This window comes from Hyla sarda, chromosome 2 (assembly GCF_029499605.1).
Source record: "Hyla sarda isolate aHylSar1 chromosome 2, aHylSar1.hap1, whole genome shotgun sequence".
Lineage (NCBI taxonomy): Eukaryota > Metazoa > Chordata > Amphibia > Anura > Hylidae > Hyla > Hyla sarda.
Window position 1 is genome coordinate 176,622,246 of NC_079190.1, and position 19,538 is coordinate 176,641,783.

Sequence of the window (19,538 nt, forward strand, 5' to 3'; positions counted from 1 at the left end):
CAGCACAATGACAGAGCCTTGAGGTGGCATCAGTATGAAGAGACCATATAGTGGCTGAATGACACAGCGTGGAGGTGTTGGCAGCATGAGGAGACCATACAGTGCCTGAATGAAACAGCGTGGAGGTGGTGGCAACATGAGGAGACCATATGGCGGTACAGTGACACAGCCTTTAATTGGCGGCAGCATGAGGAGACCATATAGTGGCTGAATGACAAAGCCTGGAGTTGGCGGCAGCATGAGGAGACCACATAGTGGCTGAATGACACAGCATGGAGGTGGCAGAAGCATGAGGAGACCATATAGTTGCAGAATAAGACAGCCTGGAGATGGCTGGGAACAAAATGGTACACCACTTAGATGTAACAAGAACAAAATGGTACACCACTTAGATGTACGTATGTGGTATACACTTATGAGGGGAGGACAATGTGCTCCAGTACACTTAAAACAGTATTTGTCTACAACACCAGCAGGTGTGTACTTTTGGCTGGCCTTTCAGAGTATCTAGGACCTTAAGACTTTAACCAGAACAAAATGGTACACCACTTAGATATACGTATGTGGTATGCACTTATGAGGGGAGGACAATGCACTCCAGAACGCTTAAAACAGTATTTGTGTACAACACCAGCCTTTGGCTAGCCTTTCACAGTATCTAGGCCCTTAAGACGTTAACAGGAACTAAGTCGTACACCACTTAAATGTACGCACAGGTTACACTTAATACAGGACAATACGCTTTTAGTGCTCTGCTCACCCTAACTTGCTGGCTACTATTATGTTTTCAGTTGTTGTACACATCAGTGCTGCAGCACACAGTCGCTGTGCACTACACCCAAAATTGCACCTTCTCTCTCAGTCTCACTCCCTTCCCTATCAGTGCTTCCAGGCTGGATTTGGTCTGGAGGTGAATCGCTGCTGTAAAAAAGCTTTTCTGTGCAACACACACTGCTGTCTGTCCTTCTCTGTAATAGAACGCTGATGTTACTGGGAGGTGAAATGCTGCTGTAAAAATGCTTTTTTTGCAACGCACACTGCTGTCTGTCCCTCTCTCTCTGTAATAGAACACTGATGTGACTGGCTGCAAGATGGCTGCCGATTATATAGGGCTGTGACATCACAGGGGTGGCTGGCTGCTGATAGGCTGCATGCTGCTTGTGATTCAGGGTCATCCTGCCTTCCCGCCTTGCCTTCCCACCTCCCTAGGAGTCCTTCCCCGTGTCCTCACATGCGCCATTTTAGATGCCCTGGAGCCTGGACCACATTAAATAGAGATTAATGAAGTGATTTGCAGCGGAATTCGCATTCGTTTACGAATCAAATTTTTCCTGAAATTCATAACGAATTCGCATTTGTCAGATTTGATTCACTCATCCCTAACTATAACAATGATCGATTCAGTGCTGCCTGTCAGTAATAGCGCTCATTTTATTCTTTAAACAATAATAGTTTTCGTCATAATGTCCCACACTGTACAAATGCCCCTTTTGTGCCCCTTACTGTGTTATAATGCCCACCTTCATGCTCCGTACTGTACTACAGATCACAGAGCAAAAACAATGACCTTTATGCAGCCCTGTATATGGGAAAATTAGGAAGTTATATGGGTCAGAATAGGGCGATTTTAACCCCTTAAGGACCAAGGACGTCCCGGTACGTCATGAGTCCTCGACCTTACTTTAAGGCAGGGGCCACGGTGTGGCCATGCGTCATATCGAGTTGGGCCCGGCACCTAGCAACGGCCGGGACCCGTGGCTAATAGCGCACGGCACTGATCGTGGTGCCGCGCGCTATTAACCCTTTAGACGCGGGGTTCAAAGTTGATTGCCGAGTCTAAAGTGAAACTAAACTGCTGCCGATTAGCTCAAGGGTCTGTTTGGGATCGCTGCGACCAAATTGCTGCATCCCAAACAGCTGTAGGACACGAGGAGGGTCATCTTACCTGCCTCCTGGTGTCCGATCACCGAATGACTGCTCAGTGCCTTAGAACCAGGCATGAGCAATCAAGCTGCAGAATCATTGATCAATGGTTTCCTATGAGAAACCATTGATCAATGTAAAAGATCAGTGTGTGCAATGTTATAGCCCCCTATGGGAGCTATAACACTGTAAAAAAAAGTGAAAAAAAACTTAATAAAGATCATTTAAAGGGGTACTCCGGTGAAAAACGTTTTTTTTTTTTTTATCAACTGGTGCCAGAAAGTTAAGCAGATTTGTAAATTACGTCTATTAAAACATCTTAATCCTTCCAGTACTTATTAGCTGCTGAATACTACAGCGGAAATTCTTTTTGAAACACAGAGCTGTCTGCTGACATCATGAGCACAGTGCTCTCTGCTGACATCTGTGGCCATTTTAGGAACTGTCCAGAGTAGGAGAAAATCCCCATAGCAAATATATGCTGTTCTGGACAGTTCCTAAAATGGACAGAGATGTTAGCAGAGACCACTGTGCTCATGATGTCAGCAGACAGTTCTGTGTTTCAAAAAGAATTTCCGCTGTAGTATTCAGCAGCTAATAAGTACTGGAAGGATTAAGATGTTTTAATAGACGTAATTTACAAATCTGCTTAACTTTAAAATTATAAACTACCAATGTACCAAAATTATTATGTTTAAAATTGGCATTCTGACCCCTATAACTTTTTTATTTTTCACATACAGGGCTATATGAGGGCTAATTTTTTGCGCCATCATCTGTAGTTTTTAACGGTATCATTTTGGTTTTGATGGGACTTTGTGATTATTTTTATGGTATATGAAGTGACCAAAAATGCACAATTTGTGACTTTAGTATTTTTTTACGTATATGCCATTCACTGTGTGGTGTAGCTAACCTTATATTTTAATAGGCCAGACATTTACGCACGCGGTGATACCACATATGATTATTTTTATTCTTTATTGCATTATTTTATTTAAAAAATGAGAAAAGGGGTGATTTAAACTTTTAATAGGGAAGGGGATAATTAACTTTTATTATCTTTTTTTTTACACTTTTTTTTAGCCCACCAGAGGGGGCTACAACATGAAGTCTTCTTATTGGATATACTGATCAATGCTATGCCATAGCATAGCATTGATCAGTGTTCTCAGCGCTCTGCTGCTCTAGCCTGCTGAGTAGGCATGGGGTAGTAGATTGCCGATCGGCCGACAGAGAGGCAGGTGAGGACCCTCCCGTCGTCCTCTCAGCTGATCAGGACATTGAGATTTTGTCACAATAGTCCCGATCAGCTCTGCTGAGCTGCCGGGATTCCTTTACTTTCGCTTTAGATGCTGCAATCAACTTTGATTGCGGCGTCTAAAACGTTAATTCCGGTCATTGGCCTGATTGGCGGTGCCCGGCATTAGCCATTGTTTTAACCCATTCTCCGCTGGTGAGAACTGTTTAAACCCCTGTAAACGCGACCAGGGCTGTCAGTGGTTCCACACTGTTAACAACAATATATGTGCTCCAATTGAATATTTAATACCCCCCTATACTTTCCCCTATTACCTTATTACCTTCTTTTTTAGTCATTGCACAGAGCCCATACACATACAACTCAGGCTTACTATGGATCTTCCAAGACCTGCGATGACATCATCAGGAGTCCTAGCCTATAGAATTCATTGCAGGTACTAGAAGGTCCATAGTAAGTCTATTAGTGCTATCTATGGGCTGTCTGCAGCCCGGTCAGATTTAGGGCTATACTAACATTATCAGTACTGCATTTTGCGCAAAATCACAGTAAAATCACAGCATTTTTGCTGCAATTTTGAGCAAACCACAGCAAAAATGCCACAATTTTGCACAAAATGCCGTATTGTTAGTAACGCCCTAAAGATTTTCAGGGGCCCCCTTTTGGATGGGGGCCCTGGGCAACTGCCCGGGTTGCCCCACCCTAACACCATCCCTGCTAGTATGTATAGGTGACTGACGACATCTTGTGCTCCTGCACTGCTTCCGCCTCCAAGGGGAAGAGAGTAAAACTTTTGCACTTTCAGTAACGAACAATCTGACAGTACTTTTTCACACCCTTTTCCCCACTGCCATTACTAACATAAGTTAAATCTGACAATATGTTTATACAGAAAAGCCATAGCAGATCTATCTATTAGATATTGAGCTGGTGATTTTCACGACAAATCCCTTGTGCTGCACGGTACCATATACAATAGGTTCTGCACATCCTCTACTTTCCCAACATATATTGTTCTTTAAGTAAATAGTATCATAATTATGAGTGATCTGAAAAGGGTTTAGAGTAACTCTGAATTCTTGGCTTATGTCTATGAATATTTAAGATTTGAACCCAGAGTTTATAAAAAAAAAATCCCAGAACTATAATTAGATGAATTTTCAGAAAAACTCAGTTTAGAGGGTTATATGTTTACTGTGGCAATGCTTGAAAGGAAGCAACTATCTTCACTCTACCTTGTCTATTAATGTGTAATACAAGGCACAAGACAGCCCTTGATGCATATTAACAGCTTTTACTGAAATGTAGATTTAACTGTCTAAAAATGACTGAATAAAATGTCACTAAAAATGAAGGAAGCCACTATATGTCCAATTCTTCTTTCACTTACAGAAACATATGTCTGCAGTTTGTCTTCGGCATGTGTATTTTTAATTGGGAACTATTTTAACTGGTTACAAATGGCATCCGAATGCCCCGGCTGACATAAGGTGCTTTCACCTTTGGGCTGATCCTTCGACTTACATCTGATTATCTGAGCAATTTAAAAGAAATTGCCTATTACCACAATTATTTGTATCTTATCAAACGGCTCTATATTACAAGGACTTTTATTGAACCTGCACAAAAGCAGGGCAAGCCGTGGCATATTGCCAAATAAAAGAGTGATGTTCTGGTGAATTTAGCCTAAATAAATTTACTGCAGAATAACAGTGGGAAAGTGGGAGGTAAACCCCTTTGACCAATAAATCTCTTCTGCATGTGAAACCCTTATCTTGTCCCCTCCAATATATCCCACACTAGGAAGCCATCATCATTGGCTCTGGTTTGTTATTTGTAAACCTTGATCTTCTGCACTTGGTGTCCTAAATATGGATAATTAGCATCGGTTTATCACGTCTCTGCATATTTCCTCTGCTCTCCAAACATGCAATGCTTCTATTGGCTGCCATTCTGTCACAGAAGATTATGGAGACAGATTGCACAGAATGAATGTGCTAAACGAGATTAGAAAGGAGTAGAAATAGCAACTTGGCCAATAAATACCTCGTGAGAGCCTTATCATACAATTACACGTTGACTTGTTTCACACTCTCCCAGCCTCTTAATCCAGCACCCCACCACGTATGAAAATTCACTAATTTCTGAATTACTGCATATCCGTGCGACTTGTCACTGAGAATATTTGGAAAAGGTAATATTGACACAAATGAAAAATACACAATCTAGATTGCCATCCTGCTATGGCTTTTATGTATTTTAGCTCAACGTACAGAAAAACATTTGCATTTATATAACTTGCTACAGAGAATCACTGGTTAACAGTCGGCTTTGCAACACTGGTAAACAATGCCTCTCTTTGCAAACTACTCAGTACTTCAGTACAATTAAATGATGTTAAATAAATAACAGCATTAAATGGATCAATGGTAATAAGTCCTTGAGGGGAAATACTGATACTGGCGAATACTAAATCTAGGATTCAACCATAAATTTATAGAAAGGACTTTAAATGAAGCTGAATTGTATCCAACAAAGCTTATGAAATCATTCTAATCTTACTTCTGGAGTTTTGACCATTTATCTTATCAGAAGGAATTCTTTGTTCTATCACCCACACTGAATTATGTCATTTCTGATGGGATTAAAGACATTATAGTTATACATACGTTACAATGGGATGTCAGTAACCCTTTTTCTCCCAGATCACTCTTTGCATAGACACTTAATTATGTTTGATCCCAACACTGAGTTAACCGCTATGGTGTTTGCATGAGCAATGCTGGTTGACCATTAATATGGGAACCAACTGCTAACCTCAGGGATTGGTATTTTAGCTTTTCTTTTCTAACTTTTCTTAGTGTGGGGAAGCAGTGCAGCTTTGTTTGGAGTGATTGTAAGGGTCTCTGCTGGAATTTGGCAGGCCAGAGGCTTGGAGAGCAGCCCCATGCTGACTCCTATTCACGGGGCAGGTTCTGTATGAGCTTTGCAAGTTTCACTCAGCCGTGCACTCAATAGCTTCACAAAGCTGATTACAAGCTTCAGCGAATTCCTGAAGGAGCCAAAAGCGACGCAGGTGCAAACGAGCCGAGGGAGCCCGTGATCCCAGTGACAGAATGAGACAAGCTGGGAAAGGCTTGGACCACACAAATCCAAGCTTCTGCTCACCAGACAGCAACAAACCTTGGGAACTTGGGGTCATTATCCATTCCATTCACTGAAGAACAGACTGTAAGTATCTCAGTATCCCTCCACTATCTCACTGGGAGCTCCATCAGTTACCTCAACCAAGTGCAACTTGTGTTCTAGGAGGAGGGGAACCTGTCTACTTTTTACCCCCTACACTACACACAACGTCAGTGCTCAGTGTCTCTCTGCTTATCTGTATAACTTAATCACCTTGTCCAATCTAGTGGAATCAAAAACATTCAGTGCAGCCCTTATATGTAACAAATTTTCCAAAATAATGCAAAAAAATATGATAATGGAAAATTTCTAAGCAAGATGCATGAGAGTTCTGAAAATTGCACTAGAAAAGTGGAGTAGATGGATGGTGCGAAATGTATTATGTATTTGCAGTTGACTAGACAGTTTTGAAAAGCGTATAAAAAAGGGGCATGGTTAAATGCGCCATATTTGTTAGCAACATGGATCTTTTTTGGTGCAACAAACTTGTGGAAAGTAAATTAAGAGAAAGAGAAAACCAGAATGTCTTTTGTATAGTTAAAGTAAAAGATTTCTTAAAACTCATCAGATGTGTCAAATGTTTATGATCATATATGACTTATTATGACATATCAGTGTTTTGAAACATGTCCTTAAAGTCTTACTTTTGTGTAAACCCCTCTAACTGATTATAACTGATATCATGACACAAATGCAAAGATCGAATACCTGGAGATATAGAATGCATGAACATGATGATAAATAATGCTCCTGGTGTGGCCAATGTATTGTCATATTGGAACTATACAGTCACAGTTCATGTGTGGGTTATCAATCACCAAGATAGAAAAAAGGTATTTAGAGGATAAATGGTAAATAACAGTTTGACAAAAAGAGGTTTGGCAGAAGTAAGTCAAAAATATAAACTGTATGCTAGGAAGGTTAAAGGGTGTTGGGTACACTGCCATTGTATATGTTTTACTGTAGTCATTACAATAAGGGAAACACAAAAAAAAATTGTGTACTCTATTCTATGAGTTTCTTTTATTCACTTCCATAGCACAACAGTTTCTTTTACTTTAACGTCAAATGGAAAGAACTGTAGACTCTAAAACATATTATTTTTCATATAATTTTTGTTTCTAAGTCCTATTATCAGTTCTGGACACACTTGTATAATTTAGGTCTGTCATTAACTGGTAATGTGCTTTACACTACTTCTCTGTCCATTGTTACTTCTTGCAATCCTTGCCTTCTCCTTGGTGATGAATTATGCAGTAAGGAGGGGTTGGATTTACCATTATCTGCCCCCTTCCTCCTCAGCCTTTCTACATTGAATATTGTTCATTTCAGAGAACTAACTTCTCAAGCAACTTTCTTTTTCTATGCAGCTCATCTGGTGTTGATAACACACTCATGGCAAGACAAATAGGACTAAGTGCATTTCACTGGAAATGGGCACATTTATATGAATAGGAACACAGTTCTAAGACAACTTTACTTGACATGTGCATTAATGCATAGAATTATATTAGGTATGTTAGGTATTTATCCCTGTATACCAAGAAAAAATATACAAATATATACAATACAAATGATCAAGTGTCCATTTGACCTGCATTTGACACAACTATGTATTTTTTATTTTGCTTATTTTTTACAATGAATGTAAATGGCAGATACATGTTTTACTTTGTAGCTGCACAGTGGTATATATTTGCATTTTTTTTGACAGCATACCGCACGTTTTTCTGGACCTTTTATTTGTTGCTTTACAGCTGTCTCCATATTGACAGCAATTTGGATCAATTTTCAAAATCTTTTAAACAGAAAAATGTTAAATAAAATATGCCTCCTGACAGTTAATATTAAGTCATTATTAGACTGAGTTATAAAAGTGATGTTTGTTTTTTTAAACATATATATATTGTAAAAACTGAAAAAGCGAAGAAATTCTTAAACAGTCAACAATTGTATATGGGACAACATATATCTCTGGGGGTACCAGCACAGTGTGTCTTATGACTCAACTGGAAAGTGTTCCCATCTCTAAAATCAACCTAAAATCAATCTATATATCATATGTCTATCTATCTATCTCATATTTATCTATCTATCTAATCTATCTATGTATCTTTCTATCTATCATCTGCTGTCTATCTATCTATCTATCTATCTATCTATCTATCTATCTCATATCTATCTATCTATCTATTTATCTATCTATCTCATATCTATCTATCTATCTATCTATCTATCTATCTATATCTATATATCTTTCTATCTATTTTCTATCTATGATATGTCTGTATCTATCTCATATCTATCTATTTCTATCTATCAATCTATCTATCTATCTATCTATCTAACATATGTCTATCTATTTATCTATCTTTAAAAAAAAAAAAAACAGATGCAAAGGATAAAATATATGCAGAATTCAAACAGAAGGGAAAATACAAAATACAAAAATGCCTCAGCTCTTTAAAAATTAGATATTTTATTCATTCAAACCATATAAATAAGGCAACATGTATTTATGATAAAAGTCATTATGTTGGGCTAAAACATAGCATTTTTTAAGACTGCATGAGTTAATAAAACAACACATTTCTGTAATTTTATCTATCTAAGACTATTAATCTCAGTTTATTATTAATCTATTCCATATGTATCTGTCTATATATCTATCATTTATCTCATGTCTGTCTAACTATACCCCAGTTCCTAAACAGCACACACGTGCCTGTTCTGCATAATAATGACTCAGTAATAGAATGCAAATGATATGCAATGTTAATAGTTTTAGCAGATTGTGAGATCCTCCCAGATCTGCTGCTAAAATGAGCATAATTAATAGAGCATCTCGTGAAGACAATCCATTGCCTGGGTGTTTACCTTGGGAGATGACATACTGTGAGCTGCTTACAGCTTTAATCAGTCATACTCATGCTAAGAAACAAACATTATTTTGTTTAATGGCATATTAAAATGCCTTCATTATATCGGTGCGCTGTTTTATTGTGTTCTGCTTAACATTAGATGCACACAACAATGGCTCTCTAGTAACTCCTAAATCGTTTATTATAAATAGTTTAGGGATCCTTTGAAAAAACACTGTCAAATTTTTGATATTGCAACTGGTGTTTTTTTTTCTTTTCTTTTGTACAGAATGTAGCATGTCCCTAGGTAATTTTTCAATGGCCAACCTGTTTTGACCATCAAAGGGGTTGTCCAGGGATAAAAACATTTTTATATGTTGTAGGGGTGGAGTAAAAAGGATAAAGAACATATACTCACCTGCCCTGATCTACTGAAGCTACCATGCTCCTGGTCTCCAGTCATCTTGGTTGCTTCCTTGTCCCTGATGATACATCATCCCTGCTTATCTAATTGTTGGACACAGTTGCTTCCCACCTCAGTCAGTGATGGGCTGGTCAGGGCAATTCCTGTGAGGATGATGCATATCAGGAAAGGGGAGGGGGGGGGGGGGGGCAACAGAAATTCCGCAATTTTTTTTTAAACATTAATCATCTTTTTACGGGATACCAAACTTATGTATTTCCAAGTTGTTTCCTTTTTCGCAATAATGAAAACTATTTCTGTTTCTGTGTATATGCATTCCAAAAAGTTTTTGAAGGATAACTTTTACTTTTTTACATTTTACTATGTTGCAGGCTTGTGCTAAAATATCAAAATCTAAAAAATATAGTTTTCTCCCATGATCCTGCACCCAATACCCCATAATGATATATGTAAAATACAATGTTACAAATATTTGCTAATTTATAAAAAAAAATAAATAAATAGGGAAACCCAGAATATTGCATTCAAGAATATTATATTACAAGTATTCAGACCTTTTACTCAGTACTTAGTTGAAGCACCTTTTGATGATCCTTTCAAGCCCTGCCAGGTTGGATGCAGACCATCGGTGGATAGGCATTTTTGGGTCTCTACAAAGATGTTCAATTGGGTTCAATTCAGGGCTCTGGTTGGGCCACTCAAGTGTCATCTTGGCAGGGTGCTTAGGGTTACGTGGGAAGATTTCTGAAAACTTGTCCAGAGAAAAAGTTGACCAGTTGCCCATGGCAACCAATCAGATTGCTTGCAGATTTCCTTTTCAAAACGGCCTCTAAATAGTTGAAGAAGCAATCTGATTGGTTGCTATGGACAATTGGACAACTTTTGCACAACCTGTGCATAAGTTTGGATAAATCTCCCCCATTGTTTTATTGGAAGGTAAACCTTCAGCTCAGTTTCAGGTCCCAGAGCACTCTAGATCAGGTTTTCATTAAGTATATCTCTGTACTGACAGTCTCCCTGTCTCAGCCACTGAAAAATACTCCCACAACATGTTGTTGCCACCACCATGCTTTACTTTAGGGATAGTACTTGGCAGGGGATGAGCAGTGCCTGGTTTGATCCAGACATGTTACTTGATGTGAATTGAGGCCAAAAACTTCAGATTGGCGGAGTATTGCAGTGATGGCTGACCTTCTGAAAGTTTCTCCCATCTGCTCACAGGATCTTTGAAGCTCAGCCAGAGTGACCATTGAGTGACCATTGAGTGACCATTGAGTGACCATTGAGTTTTTGATTATTTCTATTAACAAAGCCCTTCAACCCTGATTACTTTATTTTGGTTATTATTAGTTTGGTGGGGTGGCCAGCCCTAGGAAGTGTCTTGGTTGTTCCAAACTTCTTTCTTTTAAGAATTATGGAGGTCACTGTGCCCTTAGGAACCTCCAGTTCAGCAGTTTTGTACCCTTCTCCAGATCTGTGCCTCCACACAATCCTGTCCCTGGGCTCTACAGGCAGTTCTTGTTATCTCATGGCTTGGTTTTTGCTCTGATATACATTTTCAGCTGTCAGCCTTTATATAGACAGGGCTGTGTCTTTCCAACTCATGTCCAATCATCTGAATTACCACAGGTGGACACAGATCCAAGTGAAGAAATATGATCATGATATACAAGAGACCCCAAAGCTGATTTTCAAGTGTCATAGCAAAGAGTCTGGATACTTATGTCCATGAAAAATTTTAGTTTTTCATTTTTATCAATTTACAAAAATATTTAAAATTCTATTTTAACATTGTTAATATGGGGTATTGAGTGCAGGGGGGGGGGAAAGGATGTTTATTTTCTTTTTTTTTTTTAGCACAAGGTTTCTACATAACAAAATGTTAAATGGTCTAAAAACTTTCCAAAAGCATAGTATATGATATACTGCCCTACGTATGTCAAACTATTAGGGCTTCCTATTAGGGTACCTCCCCTGGCTGGGGTTACCAATGGGTTGCTGAGACATATCCCTCCATTTTTTAGGTGGCACAATCTATATTGCCTTCAGCATAAACAGAAAATAGATGTGTGAACACTAATGTTATTATCTCTATTAATAATTATTAATTAATGTCTCATATCATATCCTATCTATCTATCTATCTATTTATTTATTTATCCATCTTTCTATATATGTTATTTCTTATCCATCTACGCATCTATTTTATATTCATCTTATCTTTTTATCTAAAGATCTGTCAGGCATACATCCTGAAGCACTTTGTGATATCTGAATTGTACTAAAGAAAGTAAATGTTCTGTAAAAGTTAGCAGAAAGCTCTATTACAGATGAATCAGAAAATTATGTATTCTGTTCCTGTAAAATAATATTTATTCCAGAATTAACCCTTACCTCATCCTTGTCTCGGCGGTCCTGTTATAAATCCTAGCTCTATCCTGTGTTGTCGGTACTCAGCAGGGCTGTCATTAGCCACAGAGGAGTTTCTATAGAAGATACTCTACCACCACTAATGACCATGAATTCTTCAGCAGGAGGCATAAAGGCCATTCGAAGAAAAAAAAAGTTTTTCTGTTGCCCATAGCAACCTAAGGAATGCCATATTGTCTGTTTTCCAGAGCTGGATTTAAAATTATAAAAATTTAACTGGTTGCTATGGGCAACAGTAAAACATTTTGTTAGAGACTTTTATGCTTAAGACAAATCCATTTTGTCTGTTATGATGACAGTCAGTGAGGTGACTGCTATAGAAAGCCGAGAGAAGTGGACACCAGAACATACAGAAGAGGGTTCTAAAAGGTAAAAGCAGCGAGGGCAATACTTTATACTATATACTACAAACAAGTGTTTTAATAAAGTTATGTGGTTTATGTGTGTGTATATGTGTGCCTGCATGCGGATGTGTACTAGTTGCTGTCTTGGCACCAAGGTGCTGCTTTCCGATGTTCTTTTGTCTGATAACTAATTCAAGTTAATGCGATCTTTATGTAAAGCTAACAGCGGATAATTGTCTATTTTCTCGCCAACAATCTCCATCACAATCACTTATCTGGAAACCTGCGGCTGTATTAATCGTTATATTCCCGGAGAGAAGCGTCTCTTGAATTTATCAGTAAACACACACTAGAGGCAGGGGATAGAAGAAGCACATGATGCCCCCCTGTGTCCCCATACTGTGCCAGTGCAGGGACCCAGAGAGGGAACCTGGCATGTGTCCCATTTCTTGCTCTTTCACCAGGAGGCTTCAATTTTGCTGTTTACATGACAGTATTTTCCAAACATTTACTTTTATCCTTAATTATTTTATATAAATATATATATATCCATTTTTCTTCTTTTAAATAGATAAAACATAGTGACTATAGTGATATAGAGCTCAGTAAAGTGTCAGAAGACTCACATTTTGCAGGGATGAACATCACTGCAAAACAGGAGTCTTCTGATACTTTACTTAGCTCTATATCACTATACCTCAATATGTTTTATCTATAAAAAAAAAAATATATATATATATATTTTCTTCTTATAAATAGATAAAACATAGTGACTTATAGTGATATAGAGATAAGTAAAGTATCAGTAGACTCCTATTTTGCAGTGATGTGCCGAAACTAACAACTTGATTTGTATTTCCTTGCTATTTGTACATCATTGGGAATGGGCTTATAGCAGCGGCTGCTAATATTTAGAAATTTTGCAGTAATATAAAATATCTAAGTACAGTAAATCTTTTCCACTGAAGAGTGTTTACCGAAAACTGCATTGACAATCAGAATAGTCTTTTTTCATTAATCAAAGATGTACGCCTACAGCATACATGTGCTGCTCCCTGTAAATCTAGCACAATGTATCATTGATTCCATCAATGTATCCGATATATTTGTACCAAACAGTTTATGTAAATCCCACAGGACACTCAGCATTTACCTCTAAAAATCACAGCTCCGACACTCTCACTTTTACTGTTATTAGGTATAAAATATTCCAAATTGTGTAAAGACATCTCTAGGGAAGGCAATGTAAAAACTGAACAATTTTGCCTTTTTGAAGTAAAGTCAAAACATCAGCATTAAATAAGAACATTATTTAAAGCCTGTTTTTGCTTGGATGTCAATTGAGCAAGAAATTTGACTTATTTTCAATGAAGCCTTTTAAGCATAGCTTTCAATGGGTGTTAATAAATGAGTATTAATACAGTACTCCCATGCAGCTAAAAACCAGACTTCCACCTGCTGCAAACCACCCAAAATTAACATAATTGTTCTGGAAAGAACTTGGTGCAGCTTTCACATATAAGGAGAAAGGAGCTTTCACATATATGGAGAAACGAGCATGATCACTGTGCCCCCGATTAACATTTACCAATAAAAACAAAAACATTTATACAACATTTCCTGTAAAGAAAAAATAAACTATAACGCTGATGCTGTGATGTTTTATACTAATTGATTCTTTTTCTTAAATTTAAAAAAAATATTATTATATTATCTTAATGAGAAGCATTGTCCAACCTGATCTCCAGGAGCCAATGGTCAGGTTTTTATTTCCTAAAATAATTTTTGATTGAATGGCTAACCAGTTTGTGCTTTTTGTGAAGTATGATCTGCATACTACTGTACAATGAAATATGTGATATCATGATGCTTCCATAATGTGTACTGCTCAGTCATGTGTTTTTAGCTTAAAGGGGTACTTAGCTCCTAGACATCTTATCCCCTATCCAAAAGATTGGCGGATACGATGTCTGATCACGGGGGTCCCGCTGCTGGGGACCCCGCATTCTTTCCTGCAACAACCCTGCTCCTCAGCTGCATGGAGCGAGAATCGCTCAGTGGCTGAAGATGGACAATAAAGGGGATGGAGTATCATGACGTCACGGCTCCGCAGCCTCATGACATCATGCCCCGTCCCATGAATGCAAGTCTATGTACTCCTCTGTGCTCTCTCTTGTCTGATAGCACTCCTCTGTGCTCTCTCCTGTCTAATAGTACTCCTCTGTGCTCTCTACTGTCTGATAGCACTCATCTGTTCTATCTCCTGTCTGATAGGACTCCTCTTTGCTCTCTCCTGTCTGATAGGACTCCTCTGTGCTCTCTCCTGTCTGATAGTACTCCTCTGTGCTCTCTCCTGTCTGATAGTACTCCTCTGTCCTCTCTCCTGTCTGATAGGACTCCTCTGTGCTCTCTCCTGTCTGGCAGTACTCCTATGTCCTCTCTCCTGTCTGATAGGACTCCTCTGTGCTCTCTCCCGTCTGATAGCACTCCTCTGTGCTCTATCCTGTCTGATAGTACTCCTCTGTGCTCTATCCTGTCTGATAGTACTCCTCTGTGCTCTCTCCTGTCTGATAGCACTCCTCTGTGTTCTCTCCTGTCTGATAGTACTCCTCTGTGCTCTCTCCTCTCTGATAGTACTCCTTTGTGCTCTATCCTGTCTGATAGTACTCCTCTGTGCTCTCTCCTGTCTGATAGCAATCCTCTGTGCTCTATCCTGTCTCATAGTACTCCTCTGTGCTCTCTTCGGTCGGAGAGCACTCCTCTGTGCTCTCTCCTGTCTGATAGCACTCCTCTGTGCTTTCTCCTGTCTGATAGGACTCCTCTGTGCTCTCTCCTGTCTGATAGGACTCCTCTGTGCTCTCTCCTGTCTGATAGGACTCCTCTGTGCTCTCTCCTGTCTGATAGCACTCCTCTGTGCTCTCTCCTGTCTGATAGGACTCCTCTGTGCTCTATCCTGTCTGATAGGACTCCTCTGTGCTCTCTCCTGTCTGATAGTACTCCTCTGTCCTCTCTCCTGTCTGATAGGACTCCTCTGTGCTCTCTCCTGTCTGGTAGTACTCCTATGTCCTCTCTCCTGTCTGATAGGACTCCTCTGTGCTCTCTCCTGTCTGATAGGACTCCTCTGTGCTCTCTCCTGTCTGATAGCACTCCTCTGTGCACTCTCCTGTCTGATAGGACTCCTCTGTGCTCTCTCCTGTCTGATAGGACTCCTCTGTGTTCTCTCTTTTCTGATAGTACTTCTCTGTGCTTTCTCCTGTCTGATAGTATTCCTATGTGCTCTCTACTGTCTGATAGTACTCCTCTGTGCTCTCTCCTGTCTGATAGTACTCCTCTGTGCTCTCTTCTGTCTCATAGTACTTCTATGTGCTCTCTCCTGTCATATTAGACAGCTAGCCCACCCTCACTTACTGGACTTTTTCCATGCCTGTGCTTCAGCTTGGACAAAGCCATGATTTTATAAGCCATTATTTCAAAAAAAAAATGAAATAAAATATTTCTTATGAAGTACATTAGAAACATTTATATTTTGCCAAGATGTACAACATCTGACAGTGCCCATTTAACTTTCTGGAACATTAATGTGAGAAGAAAAAACATCATAAGAGATTCTGATGACACTACAGAACATCACTTCTTACATTATTGGGAATGTAAACTCTTCATAACTACTCTCTGGTTCTTATTTTTGGTCTATTAGACAAGAAAAAATCACACTTATTCTTTCAGTATTAAAACAATTGCTTTTGACAGAGGACATATTATATTTTAGGGCTCAAACAGCTGGGAAAGAGCATCAGTATGTCTGATTTAAAAGACATAGGGGAAGATTTGTCAAAACCTGTGCAGAGAAAAAGTTAACCAGTTGACCATAGCAACCAATCAGATCGCTTCTTTACATTTTCAGAGGTCCATTTAAACATGAAATAAGTGATCTGATTGGTTGCTATGGGTAACTGGTCAGCTTTTCTCTGCAAAGGTTTTGATAAATCCCCCCTATACTGTAATAATAATTAATGTGGACAATGCTCTATCTCATGCACTGCGTTAAAACAAAAAAAAAAAAACAATACAATTGAGGTAGAAGATACCATACCTACCCCCACCCCCAAAAGTAAGATTTTAGTCTGTTGTGACAGATATCACTAGTGTAGCGCATTGTGAAAAATTCCAGTATAATAATCAAATATACCAATTGCCACAGAATGGCAAAGTGCTTAAGAAGTTTTCGCCATTTAAAACTACAGCTCCCAGAATGACTTTAAGAGGTACTCCAGTGGATTTTTTTTTTTAAATCAACTGATGGCAGAAAGTTAAACAGATTTGTAAATTACTTCTATTAAAAAATCATAATACTTCCAGTACTTATTAGTGGTTGTATACTACAGAGGAAATTATTTTCTTTTTGGATTTCTTTTCTGTTGCGACCACAGTGCTCTCTGCTGACACCACTATTCATGTCAGGAACTGTCTAAAATGGACAGAGGTGTCAGCAGAGAGCACCGTGGTCATGACAGAAAAAAAATCCCCAAAGAAAATAATTTCCTCAGTAGTTTACGGACGCTAATAAGTACTGGAAGGATTAAGAAATTTTTACAGAAGTAATTTACAAATCTGTTGAACTTTCTGGTACCAGTTGAATAAAAAAAAATAATAAAAAAAAAAGTTTTCCACTGGAGTACCCCTTTAAGTGGTGGTAAGGTAATGCTGGGAGTAGTAGTTTCACTCATCATAACTGGAGAACTTACAAGTGACTACAGCTCTGATAGGAAATAGTGAGGAGAATACACAATGATATCAGAGACAACAGGTGATGTCTTCTCTATAGTCTTCCCTTATCTAATAAAAATGGAACATTCCACCATGACTTGATAAAGCTAAATCTTCTCTCTGCAGAACATGACACCCAGATGGCTCCTCACTGTCAGCGGATTCTGATCCTCTATATGAAAACAATAATTATTATAAACCTGCCAGACACTGTATCCTCCAAATACAATACTACTATACACTGCACTCTTTGAATATAAACCTTCCACACCGTACCCTCTTAATTTAAATCTGCCACATACTGTACCCTCTAAATATAATACTGTAACACACCTTAACCTCTGAATATAATACTACCACACACTGTGACCACTTAATATAATACTACAACACACTGTACCCACTGAATATAATACTGCCGCATACTGTACCCTCTGAATATAATACTACAACACACTGTACCCACTGAATATAATACAACCATGCACACTATACCCACTGAAAATAATACTGCCACACACTGTACCCTCTGAATATAATACTACAACACACTGTACCCTCTGAATATGATATTACCACACACTACATTCTGAATATAATACCAACACACACCATATCCTCTAAATACAACACTACCATACACTGCACTCTCTGAATATAATACTACCACACACTGTACCCTCTAAATACAACACTACCATACACTGCGCTCTCTGAATATAATACTACCACACACATTGCACCCTCTGAATATAATACTACCACACACTGTACATTCTGAATATACTACCACACATTGTACATTCTGGATATAATACCACACTACCATACACTGCACTCTCTGGATATAATACTACTACACACTGCGCCCTCAGAATATAACCTTGCCGTACAGTGCACCCTCTCAATACAATACCACAACATATTGTGGCTCATAAAAACCGTTCCACCCTATAAATTCCTTTTAATATACACCATACCTCTAAAAATGCAAAACACTCTGTGCCCCTCACATATAGTAATAATGCCCCATCCTGTGCCTCACATATAAAATGTAATAATTCCTCCTATCCTCTGCCCCAACATAATCCATCAGCAGCACCATCCTACTGGCACTAGCACCCCCATCCACCAGCAACACCCCTCCCCCCAGGTGGTAATAGCACCCCTCATCACCTGCCAGCAGGATCTTCTGATGGATGATGAGGGTGCTACGTGGGGGGGGGGGGGGGTGTTGCTGTTGGATGATTGGGATGCTACTGCCAGGATAGTGCTTCTGATGGATAATGGTTGTGCTACTGCAAGGGGAGATCCCCCTTGCAGTAACCGCCCCTGCCACCCCCCGGCACTAGCATCCCAGTCATCCACCAGCAACACCCCCCCCCACTGGCAGTAGCATCCTCATCATACACTAGCAACACCCCCCCCCCAGCAGTAGTACCCTCATCATCCACCAGCAACACATGCCCATTCCCCCTACCCCCTTTTTGGAATAGCATCAGCTGACGGATGATGGGGGTGCTACTGCTGAGGGGGGGTATTTCTGGTCAATGATTCATCTTCCAGCAGCACCCTGCCAGCAATAGCAAGCACCTCCCCCCTGGTAATAGCACCTCTCAACATCTAGAGCCCCCAAGCACCCATTTTTCTCCCTAGCAGTAGCTTACCAGGCTCAGGTGAACCCTACTTTTCCTGGCTGGCTAGTTTGCAGACCACGTGCTGGCTTCCTCCTCGCTCAGATCAGTGCCGGCGGCGTGTCACGTCTGCCGCTGACATCCCGTCACGCTAACCCTTACTGTCCCGGATCGCTGCCTGAGGACTGAAACCCCATCAGGCTGGTGTAACCCAGAGAATGGATAGCTTGCCAGGAGAATGGATAGCTAACCAGTAGAAGTAGAAGCAGCTACTGAAGGACCTGACATTAGAGGGATGTGGGTGCACACATGAGGAATAAGGTGAAACACAGTACAAAGGGGAAAAAGGCCCTAGGGCAACATGGAAGCAGGGGAGAATGATTGACAACCTCCTGAGTTGGTGGGACTCACATGAACCCTATATGCTCCTCCTTTTTTGCCACTGCCACCAATTAGCATCAGGGCTCAAGATCAGGGAGGGAGGAGAAAGTAGAGATTCAAAAAGAGTAACAGTCACAGCAGACATGCGTCACTGTAGTGGGAAAGCATCACGTACCAAAGTGGCATATTCCCGCCTAGTCTGTGCCTTTCTTTTAGCTGTGCACTATTCCTACTAAGTAATTTCAGAGGTAAAATCTAATATTTTAAAATTATTTAATCACTTATGTGAAACACATGGATGAACTCTATGTTGTGCTTAAAGGAGTT

General features: G+C 39.5%; 1 long non-coding RNA gene across 3 annotated transcripts in view; it reads left to right on the forward strand.

Moving 5' to 3' along the window:
- LOC130355534 (uncharacterized) overlaps positions 1-19,538 on the forward strand; it is a 128,128-nt gene that overhangs the window by 93,938 nt on the left and 14,652 nt on the right. Inside the window, exon 1 of one of the 3 annotated variants that reach the window (XR_008888566.1) lies at positions 6,082-6,415. The exons of the other annotated variants lie outside the window; for them this stretch is intronic. This is a non-coding gene — a long non-coding RNA (uncharacterized LOC130355534). Of the gene's footprint in view, positions 1-6,081; positions 6,416-19,538 lie in introns of those variants that run through there. 3 annotated transcript variants of the gene reach the window in all.